Genomic DNA, 21,233 nt, shown 5'->3' on the forward strand with positions numbered 1-21,233 from the left:
AAAGACTTCTCCACTAAGTATTAAATAAATTTCAGTTAGCGTGTTCAATACTTTTTTCCCCGTCTCATTCCACTTTATTACACAGAACTTTATTTATGGACTTTAATGTGAATTCTTTATATTTGCAGATTTCTCGAGTTAATACTGATGTCCGGTGAAAATTTCACGTGAATAACCTCATTGGAAATATATTTACTGAAAACAGTGTTGCCGCTTTCAATAATTATTTCCCCCATCGTAAACCCAATCATATTTTCATATTTTTTGTTGTCTTGAGCACACTTGTCTTATCTTAATTACACAGTCATAACGAAGTCGTTTGAAAAGTGATCATTCATTTGACCAATGTTTTAAGTGAAAAGATTGGAACAAACAGTCTTGCCCATTGTTTTAAAGGGTGCCAATAATTCTGTAGTTAGACAGAACATTTTATAGATCACTCTTAGATTTTTATATCTGCTAATGGACCTAAATGCACAGACTCTTTTTTTTAATTATTATTCCTTATCAACATTAGTGACTAAAACATGGTGACGCTGATGTTGATTACAGTCCAAGCTATTGTGTCATTTTGAAATGTCATCGTTGCCAGGCTACCGTCTAAACTGCTGACCTGAGACCTGAAAGAACTGGACATTATGGCAAATTCTTTATCATTCTTTATGCATGTGTTATTAAGGGAAAAGTAAGCTGAAGTGAGCATCAGGATCACAAGAGGATGAGGTTTACTTTAGAGTGGTTATTCGAGGTTATCTCACATTGGCAGCTTTCCCGGAAAAGATAAACCTGAGAGAAAAAAAAAGCGCTGACACGCACTTCTGCGGGTTTGTGAATTTTAATGTGAGTCCAGTGGGAGATTTGTAGGACACAGCAGTGAGCTTGGAATCTTCACGACTCTGTCATTGTACATCATCCATATACTTCACTCTGTAGTCTATTCGTATACGTATAACACCGTCATTCTTTCATACATTCCAACTATCTCATAGATCGTTTTGTAGATGTACAACTACTGAATGTAGCCCAGGTGAAAGGCTACACAAAGTATTGGCACCCCCGTATTGTGTACATTTTCAAAAACATCTGCATACCTATTAATTGGGATTTTTAATGACTAAAAGTTAGGTGTTTTTTTTGTTGTTGTTGTTGTTGTTGTTGTTTTTTGTGCCGTGTTCGTGATTCGTCCTCTAGCCTTCATCAGGGTCAGTTTTTAATTGGCTGTTGGGTGAGATTTTTGGTTTTCTCACCCCAGCAATAACACCACTAGCGTTGTACTTCACACTCACCATCCATTATATCACTATAAATGAATATAGAAGATAATATCGACTTGCTTGTGTAATAAAATCCTAAATCTATTTCATATGTATGAAATCTATTGCATGTATTATTCAGCTGTATAAATAATAACATATAGCTCATAGTTGCGCTCCAAATATTCCAGGATATTGAATTTTCTGCTATCAAAAAAAAAAAAAAAAAAGATTATTACAAAGGTCTATTCACTCAGTATTAGGCTATTTAAAGGTTTTTCCAACTCGGTGAATATATTTATATAATGCAGAGGGTTTAAAAATTTTTTTTTTTTTATGTTTTGAAAAGAAGAACTCCTAGGCACTCATCTAAGCGTTCTTACAGTTACAGGATGCATGTAAGATGTCTATTTATCAATAGACCATTCCACGGCTTGCAATCAATGTGCTTATTTTTCAATTTAAAAAAAAAAAAACTTTCAGTGTAAAATAAGTTATCATGCACTTATGATGGTCAAACTGAATGAAAATATGTTGTATTTTTGCAACTTCTACGTCGTATTTAATGTTTGAGAATTTTTTGTTAGCAATAAATTTACAGTATGATATTAAACATTTTGTAGAAGAACGGTTTTAAATCGCACAAACTGACTATTAACGTAACATTGTCATATCTCAACCCGGCCAGGACTCAGTTTCCCAAGAAGCAACACTCACCTCCCATGCACGCATGCGCTCACCATCCCCGGCGTTCTAATCTCCCACACCTGTCACTAATCACACACACACTCTCTCCACTAGTATTTAGAGAGTCATTCGCCAAATGTTCATTGCGAAGTATACGTTCCGTAGACTTGTTCTCTGCGTTTCCAAGCCTTTCACATTCGTTTGCTATCTTTGTTATCTCGACCTCTTTTCCCGTTTACGACTACGCTTTCTGCCTGTCGCCTTGTGCTTTGTTTGTCCGATCACCTGACCCTTGCTTGTTTTACGACTGCGTCTTTGGAACTACCCTTTACCGTACACCCGCTTCTGCTTCTGTGCCAGCTCCGGTTTGTGACAAACATGACAAAGCTAGCGACGTAGATAGCAGTGTTTTCAAGGTGTTTAGGATCAGGACTTAGTGTTGTTAAGCTCATTGTAGCTAGACTTGTAGTGACAGCTTAAGAAAAATCGCTTGTGTCAGGTAAAGCACAGGCTTTATAATTAACAAAAAGACAAGCAAGACAAACACGTCAAGTCGAAAGAAAGGAACAAAAAAACAAAACAATCTTTGTTAAAATGTAAGGGAAAAATCTGATTAATTGCTTATATATTCTGGACATTTCTTTTTATTATTTATTTGTTTGTTTCTTTTGAAATTATGTATAAAAAAAAACATAGATGGAAAGCACTGTAGTTGATTGGTCATTTTTTTTTTTTTTTTTTTTTTTTCTTAGTGTATGTTCTGCTTTGTTATAATTCCTACTCAAGTATTTTTTTCCATTCATGGATTTTTCCATATTTTCTCTCATTTGGAACTCTTTAGTCTGTTATACGTAATGAGAAAGAAATCATCCACATACAGACATCCGACATGCACCATTACACTTTCCCCTTGATCCACTCTCGCTCGGTCTTTACTACAGTCCGAGAGACTCTTTGCCCTTTAATTGGGTTTTATTCTCCATTATGGTGCATTATCCGGACCGTTCCATTCCCGGCTCATCTGTAACGCAGCACTAACGGCATACGGGATTAGCCTGCAGCTAAATCACTCTCTACACCGTGCCATCTGTAACGAGCTCATAAACACTGCCTTATATACCGTAAAGCTGTAAAGCACAAATTACACACTCTCACTTTTTCGTCTCACTTCCTGCCCGTTTTTCCGACCGTTTTCGATCCATTCGTGTTCCTGAGCCCTGTCTTTATTAGAGTCATGTTCTTTTGTTCTGATGCAAAAACGCATATCATTAAAAACGTAAAGTAAATCTAAGTGCTCAGTTTTAGGAATCCAGCCAAAGTTCAGCCACCGGACGTTTTCCGTTTTTGAGTCAAAAAATGTTGAAAAGGTCATGAGTGAAAATTCACACTAGCTAGTTAAACAGCTTTAAAATTATCGTCATCAAACCACAATATTTGTAGTATTCTATTTCCCCTGCTTTCAGAAGACACAATAGTTCATCTGTTAGCTTGAAGATGGCAGTTCGATGCGAAAGAGTGCAGACCATGTACATTTACACTGAACAGATGGCAAAATAAACGTCAATTAGAAGGAATGAGGGGGAAAAGAACAGTGCATGATGGGAAGTCGAGAAGAGGAGATGAGAAGAAGGAGAACGCCAGCGTGAGGCGAGAATGTGACCGATTTCACAAAAATATTTTTGTGTGTTTGCAGGAGCTCAGACGGTTCCCTCAGGACCTGCACTCCATCTGAGGAGGTAGGAGGAGCTTTTCACACATGCTTTAGGAATGAAAGATGGATGGATTGAAAGATGCTGGAGCTGGATGTGTCTATGCTATGTGTCCATGTATTATATAGAAATGTAGCATTATTAGCATTCTTCATGCTTAGCGCTTACAGAGATCCACAGCATGGAACAAAGGTTTGAGACTAAAAGCATGCTCCGAAGTAATCATAAATAAGTAAATATCTTGTTCACGTATTTGTTTTTAGGAGTAGTTTAATAAAATTAAGTTTAATGTAAGTTTACTATCAAATACAAACGTGAAAACAATGTTGACCCTTTCAGTTGAGATTTTTTAAATATGTTTTTCTGCCATTACTGGATGTCGGCGATGTTAACTAATCGTACACACGAACCTGAATTATCATCTGCTTTAAGCCCAACCATCAAAACTCAACCGAAGTTCAGCAAGTTGTCTTGTTATCCAATTAACCTGCTTTAAAACTATTTTATACCACACTGCAAACGCACTGCTAGTCCACAGCTTCGCTAGAATGCTATGCTAATCACTGTAGCTTTTCGAAACTAGCGGGAAAACAGGAGGCGTCAATCCGGTGCACAGACGCCGATCTCATTTGCCACTTTCCTTTCCATTTCAACGACCAATCATGCTAGTAATACTTGTACGCCATCAAGCTATCATCCTAACACGCTCGTCCAGCACTACCACTGTCTACGAGCTGTTTGTGTTGCCAGGGAGACGCTGCGGTCAATCGTTTTGCTTTCTGACACGCCCCATTTATGATTCCAGTGTAGCTAGAGGTGCGTATTTTCTTGAATGCTAATGAAGTGAGATCTTTTTGTACATGTCGAACCAGGCTGTATCTAAAAACTGTCCTTGTATGTGAGCCGTTTGTCTTCGTATCCCATCCGTGTTTTCTCTTCGCTCCTCTGTCCCTATGAAGTGATGCTTTCTGTTGTTTCCACGCTGAATTCTGAAGCCAGTCCTTCGTTACCATTGCAGCAGGCACTACAGCTTCGTAAAGGTGACATTTTCCTGCTCTCATGCATTATAAACGGCTTTGACGCAGCGGAAGAGAGTGAGCTCAGAGGGTTTAAGTAGTCCTCCGGGACATCCAGACACTCGGACAGGTCGTTTTCCCTGACGGAGCATGTTATTTTGCACGGTGTTATCCCGCCTCACAGTTAATTATGGATTTAAGACCCTCCAACAGCCTGCACTTCTGCTGTTAGTGTCTCGAGATGCTGTGCATCATTAATCATTCCTGATGTATAGATTTCAATTTACATTCATTCTCAACACATTCTGGCTCTTTTGGCTTCGCAGAATTTCCCCACCATCTGTCCATTTTTCGCTAACAAGTAATGGAACCCTACGGCTGCCGGTTTAGCATGGTGCACTCATCTCATAATATAATAATAACGATATAATACATAATCAAGCACTATAATAACTACTTTGCAATTTAAGATCTTATAATTGGTTTATGTTTTATTTAAAAAAAAGAAGATATATTTCTTATTCAAGGATGTATGACATAAGTGGGAGGAGCTTAAATCCCTTTTTAAAGTCTATGAAGTTTCAGGAAGTGAACAAAAACAACATTGTGACAAAGATATTTCTGTTGAGTCTTACTGCTACGGTTAAGAGTAGAGATGCAGTTTATCCAAAAATCTGAAAAACAAAATAATACAAACATTTCACAGTCTACCTGTAACATCTCTCTGTAAGTGATCTCTCTCTCTCGCTCTCTCTCTCTCTCTCTCCCTCTCTCTCCCTCTCTCTGTGTCGTGTGTTTTTCTCTGGAGGTGGAGGAGCCTGAGAACAGATAATGAGTTCATAAGGGTGACATAGTGACAGGACTGTTCATTAGAGCTCACAACATGATGCAAACACACACCCACCTAAGAAAGAGAAAGAGAGAGAGAGAGAGTGAAGGAGTAATGAACTCATGGACTCACTCACAGCTCAGTATATTCAGGTTGTGTGTCGAGTTATGTCATGATGTCATCACGCTCCTTTATTCTACGGAATAAAATATATCAGTGGTTCAGATCTGATCCACCATTTCAGACCTGTGTTGTGTTAGATCTTTTATTTCTGTCTAATTACACGCACACGCACACACACACACACACACACACACACACACACACACACACACACACACACACACATACACAGAGTGTCCTGGAGTGCTGGCAGTACAAATGGCAATAAATGACTCTTGGCTCTTGTGGGTGATTTACATGCTCAGCTGTCATTAAAGTAAGATTACAGATTAGGCTTGTTAACTACTTTAATAGCAAGCAGAACAACAACAACAAAAAAAACGGCACCTAGATCTATCTATCTATCTATTTATCTATCTACAGTATCTCACAAAAGTGAGTGCACCCCTCACATTTTTGTAAATATTTGATGATATCTTTTCATGTGACAACACTGGAGAAATGACACTTTGCTACAATGTAAAGTAGTGGGTGTACAGCTTGTGTAACAGTGTAAATTTGCTGTCCCCTCAAAATAACTCAACACACAGCCATTAATGTCTAAACCGCTGACAACAAAAGTGAGTACACCCCTAAGTGAAAATGTACAAATTGGGCCCAAAGTGTCAATATTTTGTGTGGCCACCATTATTTTCCAGCACTGCCTTAACCCTCTTGGGCATGGAGTTCACCAGAGCTTCACAGGTTGCCACTGGAGTCCTCTTCCACTCCTCCATGACCACATCACGGAGCTGAAAAGAAAATTTAATAGAGATTGAATAGAGATTACTTTCTAATTTTCAGTTTGTTATAAGACACTTGCGCTAGCATTCAGAGGAGTAAAGTGTAAAGGTAAAGGCTCATGGCCTAACAGCTACAGTGAGCGTTTCAGAGTGTGTGTAACGTGTGATTTATGATTTTGATGTTCGAGCGCTGGGTGATGGGATGCGATTGATTTTGCCGAGTCTAGCTGAATGTTAATGACTCGCCGCTGGAGTTCAGTGCTCACACGTCTGAGCCTCAGACATTAAACAGCACAAACCCCTGCATAAATAAAGGTCAAACATATACACACACACACACACACACACACACACACACACACACACACACACACACACAGACACACACACATAATAGAAGTCAGGAACATAACTTGAAAGCATACTTTTATAATTTTATACTATGATTACAAAAAATACTTTTGGTTAAAAAAAGAACTGTTGTTCACCTTCTTACTTTCAAATTTTAGTTTAATTAAAGCTGCAAGCAGCATTTTGGGGGGCCAAGCATCCAGACTGTGTAAGAGTCATCCATACAATCACAGTCATGCTAGAATTGTTGCATAAGCAATCACAAGAAAGTAGATTCATAGGGATTTATAGGCAAAGGGATTTAAGAATGTCTTATAATTTCACATATTTGCCAGTTGGTTATGGGAGAACGGTTTTGAATATCAGAGTTCCTTTGATAGCTTTTGTTTAGAAAGGTATCAAGATAATGTGAGGGAAATTTGGTAAAGATTGGACAAGATGTGGAGGAGGAGTAGCACAAATGGCACTTTAGATGGAAGAATTTTCAGCATGTTATTGTAACATTTGACCAGTAAGCGGCGCTGTTACAAAATGTGTTGCATAGCCTCAGGTCATGGTCCTGAAGTTGCCTACTAAGATTTGTGTCAGTGTGCAAGGTCATTGCTGAGATACAGCCTCACTTCCTGTTGGCACATTACAGGCAAAACGTTTGGAATATCAACATTCTTTTGATAATATTTTTCCAGGTTGGTCAGAATATGATGTATGCCAAATTTGGTGTTGGTTGGACATAATTTGTAGGAGGTGTTGTGAAAAAAAAATATTTTCACAAAATCCAAGACGGCGAAAATTGAGTGTGTTGAACTCGTCTCGACTTATGGAATCCAGCGATGTCTGGCTTTTAAATTTTGGACACATGGTTCAAAAGTTATGACCATAAACGCACTTCCAAATGAGGCCCAAAATTGATCCAATGGTGGTGCCAGAGCGTTCGCAGCACTTGGCCCAAATTTGGTCCGAATGTTCTTGAGACCCTCCCCAATCAGTGGGCCAAATTTTGCAACTTTTTTACTGGACAGTTCTATGGGCTGCTATAGACACCCTATCCAGAAGAAGAAGAAGAAGAAAAGGAAAATAACAATAGGGTGCCTACACACCTTTGCTGCTTGGCCCACTAATAAAACCATGAACTGGACATTTAAGACAGAGTGAAATACTGAGCTTAAATTGTCGGGCTAAATGAGAAATCGCGTTTTATGGTCATGTGATCTCAGTTTAAAATATCAGATGCCTTCATAAAACTTAAGATGAAAATGAGTTTAGCTGACGAGACGATTCCACAGAGCTGGTCGCTAAATCACATGCTGAGCCTTACCTGCATGCCGTATCAGTGATGGATCTGTGTGTGTGTGCGTGTGTGTGTGTGTGTGTGTTATGCAGCTCCAGCAAGGTGTGACATGAGACAAATTCTCAATAAATCTCATTTCGTGCAGAGACGCACGGCACATTGTGCTGAGGGAGAGGAATTTCATCAGAATAGCGATCAATGTGTTGGAGACGAGAGAGAGAGAGAGAGAGAGAGACAGAGAGAGAGAGAGAAAGAAAGAGAGACGGAGAGAAAGAACAGTGGGAAAAGGAGAGGAATATTTTATAACACAGACGATTTGCATGCCTGAAAAATCAAATATATTGAAAACACATTACAGAAATGCAGCTGCTGCCTGCTCCTATGTGGAGTTATAAATGGTTAAATATGGTTATAAATGGTTGAAGGGTAGAGCTAGTACACACCCTATTCACTACATATTTCAATGTGGATGTGTCTCAATCCACACAGCATATTCACTATGTAGGCCACATATACACCAACATCAGTCCACCAATGGGCTAAAGTTCCTGGTCGAATAATCTTTTACTTACTCTTAGTTTTACTTTGTCTAAAAATTTCTGGTTCTAAGGCTAATGTTCCTGGTCTTAAATGTATAGACTGAAGTTCTTGGGTTAAAGTTCTTGGGTTAAAGGTTAGGGGCCTGGACTGAAATTTTTGGTCTCAAGTTTGTGGTCTTAACTGTGTGGTCTAAAAGTTACTGGGTGAAGTTCCTGGGCTTAAGTGTCCAAGCTGAAGTTCCTGGTTTAAGGTCCATGACCTAAGCTTCTTGGGCTTACATGTCTAGGGTAAAATTTCAGGGCTAAAAATTCCTGGGCTTATGTTCTTGGGCTTAAATTCATAGGTTGAACTTCTTAGCCTAATGCTCCTGGGCTTAAATATCTAGGTTGAAGTTCTGGGTCTAAAGTTCCTGGTCTATACAGGTAGTTCCTGGGATTAAGTCTCAATGTTGAAGTCTCTGGCTTAAAGTTATTAGGATAAAATCTGTGGTCTAATGATGGTCTATGGTCTAAAGACATACGTACAGTGAATTTAGACCTGGAACTATAGTCTAGACAACTAAGTCCAGGAACTTTAGACCAGGAACTCTGGCCTGCACACTTAAGCACAGGAAGTTTGGCCTGGACATCTAATCCAGGAAATATTGCCCAGGGACTTTAGACAAGGAACTTTATATCAGGAACTTTAGCCCAGAAACTTTACACCAGAAACTATGGCACAGACACTTAATCCTTGAAATATTGGCTTAGACACTTAAATACTGGAAATTTAGCCCAGGAACTTTATACCAGGAACTTTGAGCAGGAAGTTTGGTCTAGACATTTTAACCCAGTAACTATAGTCCAGCAAATCTGGTCTAGACAATTAAGCCTACGAACTACAGAGCTCGAAGGTTAGATCTGGAACTTTGGCCTAGACCTTTAAGTCTAGGAACTTTGGTCTTGACAATTAAGCAAATGGAACTTTAGACCAGGAATTTTAGAGAGGAACTTTGGCCTAAGATTTAGCCTAAAAAGTTCAAGTCAGGAACTTCCGCTCCAGTGTGCATACAGAAGTTTTAAGATCATGTTGTTTCTATCAAATATTTCTGTCTAAAATTGTCTGTCTGGTGTTCATCTTGTTTTCCATTTTCAGCAAAAAGTAAAATGTATAACTTATTAAGCATCAGTGTAGTTTTACTTATGATTTCAGTCATATGATGTACAAGATCTGAGAAGACAGAACAAGGTCATGCCCAGGTGAAAAAGCTCATTATGTTGACCAATCAAGGAAGCTTCTCAGATTACATAAAGGAAATTAAGTCACAGTGTTCCTCAACCATCACTCAACACACCACAACTAAAAATAGACACACATGCAGTATCTTTCTGCATGAGCAGGTACAGAAGATGAAAGGCTAATGTGTACTGAGGTCAGTGTTACAGTAATACAGCAGTTACTGAGCACTTTTAACCTGATTAAAGACGAGAGAGAGAGAGAGAGAGAGAGAGAGAGAGAGACTGTGCTGTCAGTTAGTCCCTTCCATTATCCCTTCCATAGTACTACGATTTACAATCGTTCAGAAAACAATTTTCCCTCTTGCACTACATGATTGTTTTACTCCATTTTTAATGGTAGCACCAAAATACATACTATTTACTCAAACTGACCCACATTCACCCATCCTGAATAAAACCCTATACTTCAGTTCCAATCCTGTTTGGTAACTTGCCCTCATTAGCCGACTTTCCACTGCACCTTAGCTCAGGAACTCAAAACCAGGCAATCAAAATCAGGAAGTCAAACCAAGCCACTCAAAGCCAGACTCTTGCGTCCAGAAAATCAAACCTAGGAGTAAATGCTAGGTACTCAAATCCAGGAGCTTGAGTCCAAGAACTCAAAAACAGGCATACAAATTAAGTAACTCACATCCACTGAATCAAAGCCAGGCAATCAAGTCCAGGGTCTCAAACCCAGGAACTCAAATCATACACAGCCCAATCACTTTACTCCAGACACACAAACCCAGGAAGTTAATTCCAGGAACTCAAACCCAGGACGTTAAACCCAGGCACGGAAACCCAGGCACTCAAACTAACCCTAACCTTCACACCCATATGGGGTTCTTCCCCAGACTGTTTCCATAAATTTGGAAGCACAAAATTGGACAGAATGTCTTTGTATTCTTTAGCGTTAAGACTTCCCTTCACTGGAACTAAGAGGCCCAAACCTGTTCCAGCCTGACGATGCCCCTGTGCACAAAGTGAGCTCCATGAAGACGTGGTGTGTTAAGGTTGGAGTGGAAGAACTCCAGTGTCCTGCACAGAGTCCTGACCTCAACCCCACTGAACACCTTTGGGATGACCTGGAATGACGAATATGCACCAGGCAACATCATCAGTTGCACCAATATCAGTGCACGATACCTTGCGCTCTTAGGCTGAATGGATAAATCCCCACAGTCATGCTGCAAAATCTAGTGGAAAGCCTTCCTAGAAGTGTGGAGGCTGTTACAGTAACAAAGAGGGAACAACTTAATATTAATGGCCTTGGTTGGAATGTTCAATACTCAGATGTACACCTGCTTTTGGCCATATGGTATAGTTCCTGGTTTAAAGTTCATGGTTTAAATTCATGGGTTTAATTGTCTAGAATAAAAGGACTTGAAGGTCTAGACCAATGCTCCTGATATAAGGTTCCTGGGTATAAATGTCTATGTCAAAGTTCCTGGTCCATAATTCTTGGGCTAAATTTCCTGGGCTTATGTGTCTAGGCTAAAATTATTATTTTTAAAAATTATTTTGTTTCCTGCAGAGAGCTAGATGCTAAAAAACCTATTTTTATTGCAAACTATTATGACAGCATTTTACTATATTGTGCCAAGATAAGCTTAGCTAGCATAAGCTAATAATAGTATGGCTAATACTAATTCCACACTCTAACACGATATTGGCGTTTTTAGAAAATGTTTTTGAGCACTGTATCCATGTGCCTGTCTGACAATGACTTCTGCATCCGGCTTTGCATTTCCTACTCTGACGGGATCCCACTGAGCGGCTCATGCATGCTGGGAAAGCGTTCGGATTTCACCCTTGCGTTTCCAGTGCGCCACTTTAGAAAAGCTATTCTGCCACGCACTCACGCAGCGTTACTGAGAGACTCGGCTCAGACGCCGACACGGACTTATAAAAGACAGCGAGAATGAAGCGAGAGTGTGTGAGAGAGAGAGAGAGAGAGAGAGAGAGAGAGAGAGAGAGAATACCTGGGGTGCTGTCTGGGACTGAGATTGGCAGATGACTTTAAAGTCAAGGTAAAGCTTTAGAAAACTTTAACGCTTCTCTTTGATCTGCTGTGAAATTGCATATTGGGAGAATTTCACAGAGAAACCCTCTATTCAAAAACGTAGCAAAATAACATTAAATTAGATTAGCATTTTTTTATTATGCTAATTATGCGAATACATTTCCGCGTGCAGTTGAAATGGCTTAAAAACATCTCAGCATCCCAAACGGATGTTTATTCACATAATGCCCAAATCCGTAATAATTTAGTATCATCATCACCAACTGCACATGTTTATTCATGATTGTATTACGGTTTCCATAGTGATAAGTGTTTTCGGTTTGGTCTACATCTCTGAATATGTTCACCCGTTTCATGCGTTCCTTGTCAGTGATGTTGAATTCTGAGTTGTGATTGGTCAGAGGGTGTTTGTGTGTGTGCGTTTGTTTTTGTTTTTCGCCGTATTAACTTTAAGAGAAGCTGCTGAGGGAATGGAAGAGAAATAACCCGGAGACGTGCTGTTATAGAAAAATAATCATCATGGTGGTGACAGTAACGTAACGCGATTCGTCACACCACCCGGTCACACAACAGTTTACCATAACAAACACAAACACACACACACACACACACACACACACACACACACACACACACACACACACACACTGTGATTTATTCTGTACTTTAATGACAGTTTGGCATGTTGCTTTGTAGTGGGGAACTAAGCATTTACGATTTTAAAGGCATGTGTGTGTGAGAGAGAAGGAGAGAGAGAGGGAGAGAGAGACTCAGTGAAGGAAAGAGGGATGAGAGGAAGGCAGCTTTGATGAGATGAGTCAGGCACTTCGGCAGATAAAAATGTCGCTGGCTCGTCCTACACTGACCCCGGAGTTATCTCACTATAGCAGGTGTGTGTGTGTGTGTGATAGTAAAATGTGTGACTGGGTGGTGTGATGAATTGCGTTACTGTCACCACCATGGCGTTGATTATTTTTCTATAACAGCACGTCTCCATGTTATTTCTCTTTCATTCCCTCACCAGCGTCTCTTTTTTCTCTCTCTTAAAGGTAATAAGACAAACACACACACACACACACACACACACACACACACACACACACACACACACACACACGAACACCTTCTGACCAATCACAATTCAGAATTGAACATCACTGACAAGGAATACATGAAACGGGTGAAAATATTCAGGGATGTAGACCAAACCAAAAACACTTATCGCTATGGAAACCATGTTACAATCATGAATAAACATGCGGAGTTGTTGATGAAATAAGGAATAAGAAATAAGGACGAGGCTCAGGTAGCGACTACGGGGAATTAATTTAACAGCAGTATAATGGAAGTGAGCTGTAAGTTACTGATGCAGCTCGTAGATCAGAGAGTTACAGTAAGCCTGTTGATTTCTCTCAGTGTGCAGTGGAAAGAAGGCCTTAGACCTTTAGATATGCTACAGAAGGGATCATGGGAAACATGAATATATTCATGAAATATTCAAATAAAACGACCGAGACAAAAATGGGACAAAATACGAAGTAATGATAAATAAAAATCCAAAATTAGGGCCTAATGAATTGCCAGAGCAAAATTAGATAAAAGAATTTAAAAATAAAAAAAGCATATGATCGTTGATATTGTGATGTTTTCTGTAAGGATACTCTGGAAGGAGTCTCCAGTGTCATCTTTATGTTTTATCACAGTCTTACACTTTGCAGTAATATGAAAAGACGTGTTTGTTTTTTGTTGTTGTTGTTGTTGTTTGTTTGTTTTTTTTGTTTTTTTTATCTTCAAGAGAGAGAAAAAAGACAGGCTGGTGAGGGACACTATACCGTAAGCTTTTATCACAGTTGGAACAACACCACAGCTCTGTTTTTGACACTGTTCATCTGTTAAACATCCAACTGAACACTTTAATTCCATATTTGGATCAAATTTATTCATGCATTCCAACTGTACTCCTGTTCATTTCTTAAAATGTATGAATAAAGTAGGCTTTTCCACAGATTTCTACTAGCCCTAGCTCTGTAAGCAGTGGAATCTCAAACTCAATTTTCTTACAGCAGAATGCTACTATAGAGGACTTATTCCTGTGAAAATTTCAGGCTCGTATCTGGTCCACCACCAGAGATATTCAACCTGAAAGAGATGGAAATTTTAAGAAATTGCACGTTCATGTCCCCATGAAAACAAATGAAAAGTCTCAAACCTGAAATGTTTGAAACTGTATGCACACTATACTTACCTAGGTACCCCTGAAAAACATTTGAGAGACTCGAATGTGAGCAATCTTGAGCATTACATTTGGAGTTAGTTTCTAAGTCTGAGGAACATGAATGTGCAAAACATTTATGTATGTACACGTGCCTTGAAATGCGCTCTAGAAATCACATTGTGTTCCAAGGAGCTAGGCCCATCCTGATCTGAGATATTGAGCCTTCTCTAAACAGCTGTAACAAAATTTGCTTGCTGTGTGCCGTTATGCAAAGATGACCGTCATAGTTAAACCAAGTTAAAAAAAAACAAAAAAACAAAAAAAAAAACTGGTGGTTTTGCAGGGCAAATACATAGAAGTAATCACTCAAAACGGTCAATGATTGGACCACTTGAGATTGACCAAACCTTCCTGGATGTTCCCCAACATTCAGTATAACTATAAATGGATAAAATGTACGATGTGTCATTGTTTAATTAATAAAAACGTGTTAGCGGTGGCAAATTGCTCTGCGCTGATTTATTTTCCAATAACAGCACCGCACACTGTGGTTTATTACTTGCATAAAAATAAAGACGCTAATCACTCACCCATACTGCACTGTATTGGGATATTTATTAGCACTGAGCTCCTTTTTACGGTGGACGGTGGCCTCCTCATGAGGGGCAAGGACGCATTAACATATTGCTTTATGAATCTTGCATTGGCTGCACGAATGGAATTGCGCTCGGAATTACAAATCAGTGTACGGTTTACGGGAGGCTGAATCGGCGCGATGAGCTTCATGCAGAAGATCGTTTCCAAACAAAAGGAAATGAGAGAGGAGAGGAGAAAGCGAGAGAGAAAACAACAACGTGACTCAGCTGACCTTGACACCGTCACGCCTCTCCTCCTCAAAACAAACCCAGAAATGTTTTAGGTTTTAATATTTGAAAGATGTTATTCATGAAAGCTGCAGAAGGGGGTAGACGTGTCAAGAACGATGTCTTGCAGCTACAATTAAGCTCATCTCATTAGTCCTCATGAATGTCTTTTACAGTTGCAATCAAAATGATTCGACCTCCATTGCAAATCAGGTTTACTGTTAAAATGTACAGCAAACACAGCTGTTTGCAATGAACAAATCAAACAAAAGCAATTGAAATAGTTCAACACAACGAATGCTTCAAGTGGTTTCCCCAAATTCAACTGAAAATGCAACTTCTCCTGTGTGGTCCACCAGACCTTGTGGTGCATTGATTTCTGGAATGTTCTTTCATGACAGAAGAAAAGCAGCTATTTTTATTTTAAACTAAAGGTTTCAGTATTTAGTAGAGATGCACTGATGTACTCGGGTGCTGCTCCCGTGCTGCTCGAGCTGAATTAAAGGGCCAGTACACCACTGAAAGATTTAAATGAAGATGAGTGACAAAAAAGTATATATTGCACAGAAAAATATTTGTAGAGTAGCATATTTCATATCCAGTTAATGTTAATATATAAAAAGTTGGTATTATATATGACCAGTTTGATGTCAGTGATGAAGTAGAAATGCTTTTGTTTGTGGAGAGTGAATGTGAGACTAACAGGAGGTTTTTTTTTTACAATTCAGTCAGTGTTAATAGAATTAATAACATTCAATAAGTTAATAATCTTACTTTAATCTTCAGAATTGAGATCATGTGTTCATGTTAATTAGAGTAATGTGTTTGAAATGGAGAGAATAAAGTTTTTATTTGCATTTCTTTCAGAATTGTGGAATTCATTATTATTAATTTATAAGAAGGTATAAAAGGCAGAACTATCGGTATCGGCCGATATCACTCTGAATGATCGGTTATCGGTGTCGGCCATATCGCCCTGAATGATCGGTTATCATATCGGCCGATATCGCCCTGAATGATCGGTTATCATATCGGCCGATATCGCCCTGAATGATCAGTTATTGGTGTCGGCCGATATCACTCTGAATGATCGGTTATCATATCGGCCGATATCGCCCTGAATGATCAGTTATTGGTGTCGGCCGATATCACTCTGAATGATCGGTTATCGTATCGGCTGATATCACTCTGAATAATCGGTTATCGGTGTCGGCCGATATCACTCTGAATGATCGGTTATCGGTGTCGGCCGATATCACTCTGAATGATCGGTTATCGGTGTCGCCCGATATCACTCTGAATGATCGGTTATCGGTGTCGGCCGATATCACTCTGAATGATCGGTTATCGGTGTCGGCCGATATCACTCTGAATGATCGGTTATCGTATCGGCCGATATCACTCTGAATGATCGGTTATCGTATCGGCCGATATCACTCTGAATGATCGGTTATCGTATCGGCCGATATCACTCTGAATGATCGGTTATCGTATCGGCCGATATCACTCTGAATGATCGGTTATCGTATCGGCCGATATCACTCTGAATGATCGGTTATCGTATCGGCTGATATCACTCTGAATGATCGGTTATCGTATCGGCTGAGAAATTTAGTATCGTGCATCTCTAGTGTTTAGTGTGCGAGTATATAGCATATTGAACTTTCCCATTTTAGGGTTGCTTTAAAAATTAAAAAGGAAAAAAGATGTAGTCTCTTGATTATGATGCCCTTGGTGTTTTTTTTCTTTTTTTTCTGATTTGAGTCCTCCTTGACATCATTCTTTGTTCATCTTGTTAGTTGAAAAGTAAATGGTTATGAAACCAGCAGAAGGAGGTTGCATTGTTATGAAAGCTGTCCTTCAACGACGTTTCATCTCAATACAAGGACAGATTTCAGTATTTTTTGCATCAGGCATGACAAGACAATACCAAATTGTATTGTATTGTGCAGTGTATCATTTTCAGGCATGTACCTCACTTTATACTGACTAATCATTAGAATTTTTTTTTAAAAATCTCATTTGTACCAATTCTTACGAGCTCCTACACTATTATCTAAGACTATCTCATTTTACTATCAATCTTGAATATCGAAACTGCGACACCACCTACGATGTTCTAATAGATTCCCAATCTCATTTTATGTTAATGCATTGCAAAATACTGAGACTTTGTTTCCATGCCAAAAAAAAACCCCAAAACAAATCCAAGGTGCCAGTATTTTATTTATTTAGTAAATAATCATAAGATGTTAAAATACAACAAAAACACAAGAAGTCATGTGTTTTGTGTTGAACTGAATCTCAAATACTGCTCTACACCATGCATGTAGTCCACTAAGTAGCGAAGGTATACTGGCACCATTATGTTATACCCTATGTAGGAGGCAAATGCAGTGAACAGGAAGATTGAAGATGGTAAATTTTAACTTATGACCTGGTTAGGAAATGTACATATAAGACAATTAATGCAAAAACATTAACCTGACTGAATACACTTGAAAAATTGTATGATCAGTTCTGTCCACACGCTCCTGTTCAACTCGAATGGGACCCAGGCATGAAGGGGAACTGAATTCTGGAAGGGTACTTAGATGTGGCACTGTTAAACTGGTGGTGAAAATGGTGACTAAAGGCTTTATTTAGAGACTAAAGTCACTTCAAGATGTGTAATTGGAAGTCGGGTTATGCACCCGTCTACATCAAAGTGTCAGACAGTGGTGCTGGACTTAATACTGATCCTCACTCAAGCCGATCTCATGCAAGAACAGTGTGCTTAAGTTCAAGATCGGAATTGTGCATAACTGAGAGACGCCTCTAATTTAAACAAACCCAGTTTTCGTAATCTTTGTGGAAATTCTGTAGATACACCTGAGGTTTGAACACCAACTGAAGACGGTTCTAAATGACGAATCACAGATTTCTAAGCCGAGCCATGGAAAAGCTCTTTTGGACTCTTGGATGCAGATGCCTATGGAATTGTTGGGGTTTGAATTTTGCGACTTTCTGATAAGCTGAGACCTTAGACATTGGCTCTGTTTGGGAACGTTATTAGCATTCAAATGAGTTTTGTGTAAGATCTGGATGGGTGTTCGATTTTAGAAGAAGATGTTGATTGGATTCTCAAGTGACGCAATAGTAAAGCGTTCACCCTATCGTTGGGAGAGCGGGAGTTCGAATTCCGACGATGCCTCTAGGTGGGAGGGATGGTCTTACTCACAACCCTGTCAATCACAGTAACACTAACCAATCATGGGCATATTTGAGCTCATGTATGCGGAAGAGGGCAGTCAGCACTTTCTTCTGAGCAGTTCGAAAAGATGTTGTTTTTTTTTTGAAAAGGGAAAGCATGTACTAGCGTTAACCTTTACCATTTGGTAGCTGTCATAAGATAAGAGTAAGAGAGCGCTAGCTAGAGGTGACCAAATTGGGTAAAAAATGGGTTAAAAATCCTCACAGCAAAAAATAAAATAAATAAATAAATAAATAAAGATGATGTTATTATAAATGTTGACTCAGGTTCAGGGTCAAGATCTTGAGTCAAGAGTGCAGATGGAGACTTGATCCCTCAAACTTATGATCGATAGTGCTGATTCTTAAACTGCTGAGCTATGTATTGTGTTGCATTTTAAAGCAAATCTATGAGTGGTCCTTTTTTCCCTGTGTGCGCAATAGGCTCCAACGATTCTTTTTTCATAATATAGTTAATTTTTCATCACATTCCACTTTGCAGTCCCTCAGGTCGGAGTGATGAAATATTGATGATGAGATGTTATTGTCCTGACATTGAGACTGATAGCGCCTCGCCGTCGGTTTGTTATTGTGTCGTCGCATTATGATGTTTTCTATTATGTTCGGTTGTAAGCACAGCTTGGACTCTTAAAAATTATGTTGCAATGAGCTTCTGTATAATATTGTTAGCGTCTCATCTCTCTTTTTCTTTTCTTCTTTCTCCTTTACTTTTCCCATCAACAGAATTATAGTCTAGAGCCTAGCATTGTTCTATGCCACTGCATGTAATACAATTAGCTCCGCATTACAATAGGCCAATAAGCCAGAACAAGACAAGAGCTATAACAAAAAGAGCTGCTCAATAGGGAAATGAAGAATAAATATGGAAATTACCCAAAAAAACACAAATTCTAGAAATAGCTTATGAATCTCAGATGAGTTGGAGGAGAATGCAGAGAAAGTAATAAAGGTGACACAGCTTATACACGGGAATATAGGAAACACTGCAGAGTTTAATAACGATGATCCAATATGTGTGCTCAACAAACTGTCCGAGGTCCAATAAGAGCAAACCTGGCAATAAAAAGAAGTCCAAAACTCAAAAACAAACACACAGACAGCAGAAATGTCTATAATTAGGACAAACAAGGAATCTAGGACAAGCAGTGAGAAAAAAAAAGAAAGCCTGGAAAATACAGGAAGTCTCAGAGAACACTTTCTAAATGCAGAGAGCAGGAAGGAAGTGTGTCACTGAGGCCTTATACAAACATGTGAGTGTGACATTGAATGCATATATGGATATATAGGGCTGGCATTGACTGTGAGTTCATATATGGAATTGTAGGTCTGTCATTTTGGCCTAATATGGAAATGTGGTTGTGGCAATGAATCCATAAATGGAAATGTGGTTGTGGCAGTGAATTCATTTATGAATTCATGGGTATAAGATTGAGTAGGTGTGGCATTGAGTCCACATATGGAAATAATTGACACAAAGTCTGTATATGTAAATATGGGTGTGGAATTGATTATATATATTGACATGTGGGTGTCACTGAGTTCATGTATGTAAATGTGGGGCTGGCATTGAGTCCATATATGGAATTGTAGGTGTGAAATCGAACCCATACATGTAAATATGGTCCATATGTGGAATTGTGGGTGTGGCTTTGAATCCATATACATGGCAGTGTGGGTGTGGTATTGACTCTATATTTGGACATGTGGGTGTGTAGCTACATGGAAACATGGAAATAAGACCAACTCTGAGCAGGTGTTCCTTGAATATAGTTGTGTGATCAATGATGTCACTGGCATTTATTTTATTGGCCTGGCAGCAAACATTAGCTAACCTTAAACCGTTAGCTTCCATTATGGATAAATGATAAAAACCAGGAATAAGCGAATGCGGTGAAGTTGCTAAGAATAATAAATATGGAAAGCGAATAGGGTCAAAACAAGTTCAAACTTGAAGACCTGTTATAGTGAGGTAATAGTGTCAGTGGTACACATTAATATCTGTCTCTCTCTGTGTTTCAGGTGGCATTGATCTTATTACCCAGAATTCCCTAGGAGAACACATGATGAGATGAATGACACAGGAAGAGCCTTCATCTCTGGTGAGTGTTTTAGCACGTTTATGCTAGCAGTGACAATTCAACAGAGCCAGAAGTCAAACAGTTTCTATGAGATTTACATAGGTCATAGGGGGTACAGTATAGAGACCAATAGGGAGGTAAAGTGGGAGTGGCTGAGGCAGGTAATGTGCTAAAGTGGGCAGGGCTAGGTGCCATGCTAAAGCTGAGACGTTAATGCAAATGAAAAGCAGATATTTGTAGACTGGTTGTGCTTTATGCAGTAGATCGTGTAGCTACAAATCAGAGTATTTCAGGATTTAGCGAACATCAGTAACTGTATTTCTTTCCATTTGACATCTAGCTGAAACCGTTTATGATAAAACTAGCTTTCTTCTGCGTGATTTGAGTTCATTTCACAGCAAAAGCTGCTCAGAGTTACTCAGTGGAGTAACTCTTTCACCTCCTGCTAAGCAAATCATGGTGCTTGACCAGAGAACTGACTTGACCAGAGAACTGTTCAACGTTTCAGTCATTTTACACCCGACATGTGTGGAATAGTAATTTTCTTATATGGCTATCTTCCTACTGATGGGATTGGAACACTTCCCAGACCAAAACAAAGTGATTAGACGACCTGGCTTTGACAATTTAGCCCAGCAATCTGGACACAAAAACGCTCGGCCAGAGGGAATTCCACAGTGATACACCACCTGTCAAATTAGCAGTGTTTATTTATTTATTTATTTTATTCTATTTCAAAATTATGATGGAAGTTTAACGGTTGTTTACATTTTAAAGTATAGTGCTCAAATGCTGTTTCTTGGCGGTCTAATTTTTTTGTTGCATATTAGCAATTTGGAAATAATGTGATAGATATCGTATATCGTTAAACTTTTATTATTATTACTTTTTTGCCAGATTGCACTAAGCATAAACATAACTAGCTTCGGAAAAGCCAAATGATTTCAAAAATGACGCCGAAATGT

General features: G+C 39.1%; 1 protein-coding gene across 3 annotated transcripts in view; it reads left to right on the forward strand.

Moving 5' to 3' along the window:
• lrfn1 (leucine rich repeat and fibronectin type III domain containing 1) overlaps window positions 1-21,233 on the forward strand; it is a 141,395-nt gene that overhangs the window by 81,679 nt on the left and 38,483 nt on the right. For 2 of the 3 annotated variants that reach the window (XM_017490191.3, XM_017490192.3), the window contains 2 exons: window positions 3,634-3,676; window positions 20,210-20,289. The gene's annotated coding sequence lies outside the window, so the exon portion shown is untranslated. Of the gene's footprint in view, window positions 1-3,633; window positions 3,677-11,722; window positions 11,868-20,209; window positions 20,290-21,233 lie in introns of those variants that run through there. The other variant, XM_053687466.1, reaches the window with a different exon arrangement.

This window comes from Ictalurus punctatus, chromosome 17 (assembly GCF_001660625.3).
Source record: "Ictalurus punctatus breed USDA103 chromosome 17, Coco_2.0, whole genome shotgun sequence".
In the NCBI taxonomy this organism is placed as follows: Eukaryota; Metazoa; Chordata; class Actinopteri; order Siluriformes; family Ictaluridae; genus Ictalurus; species Ictalurus punctatus.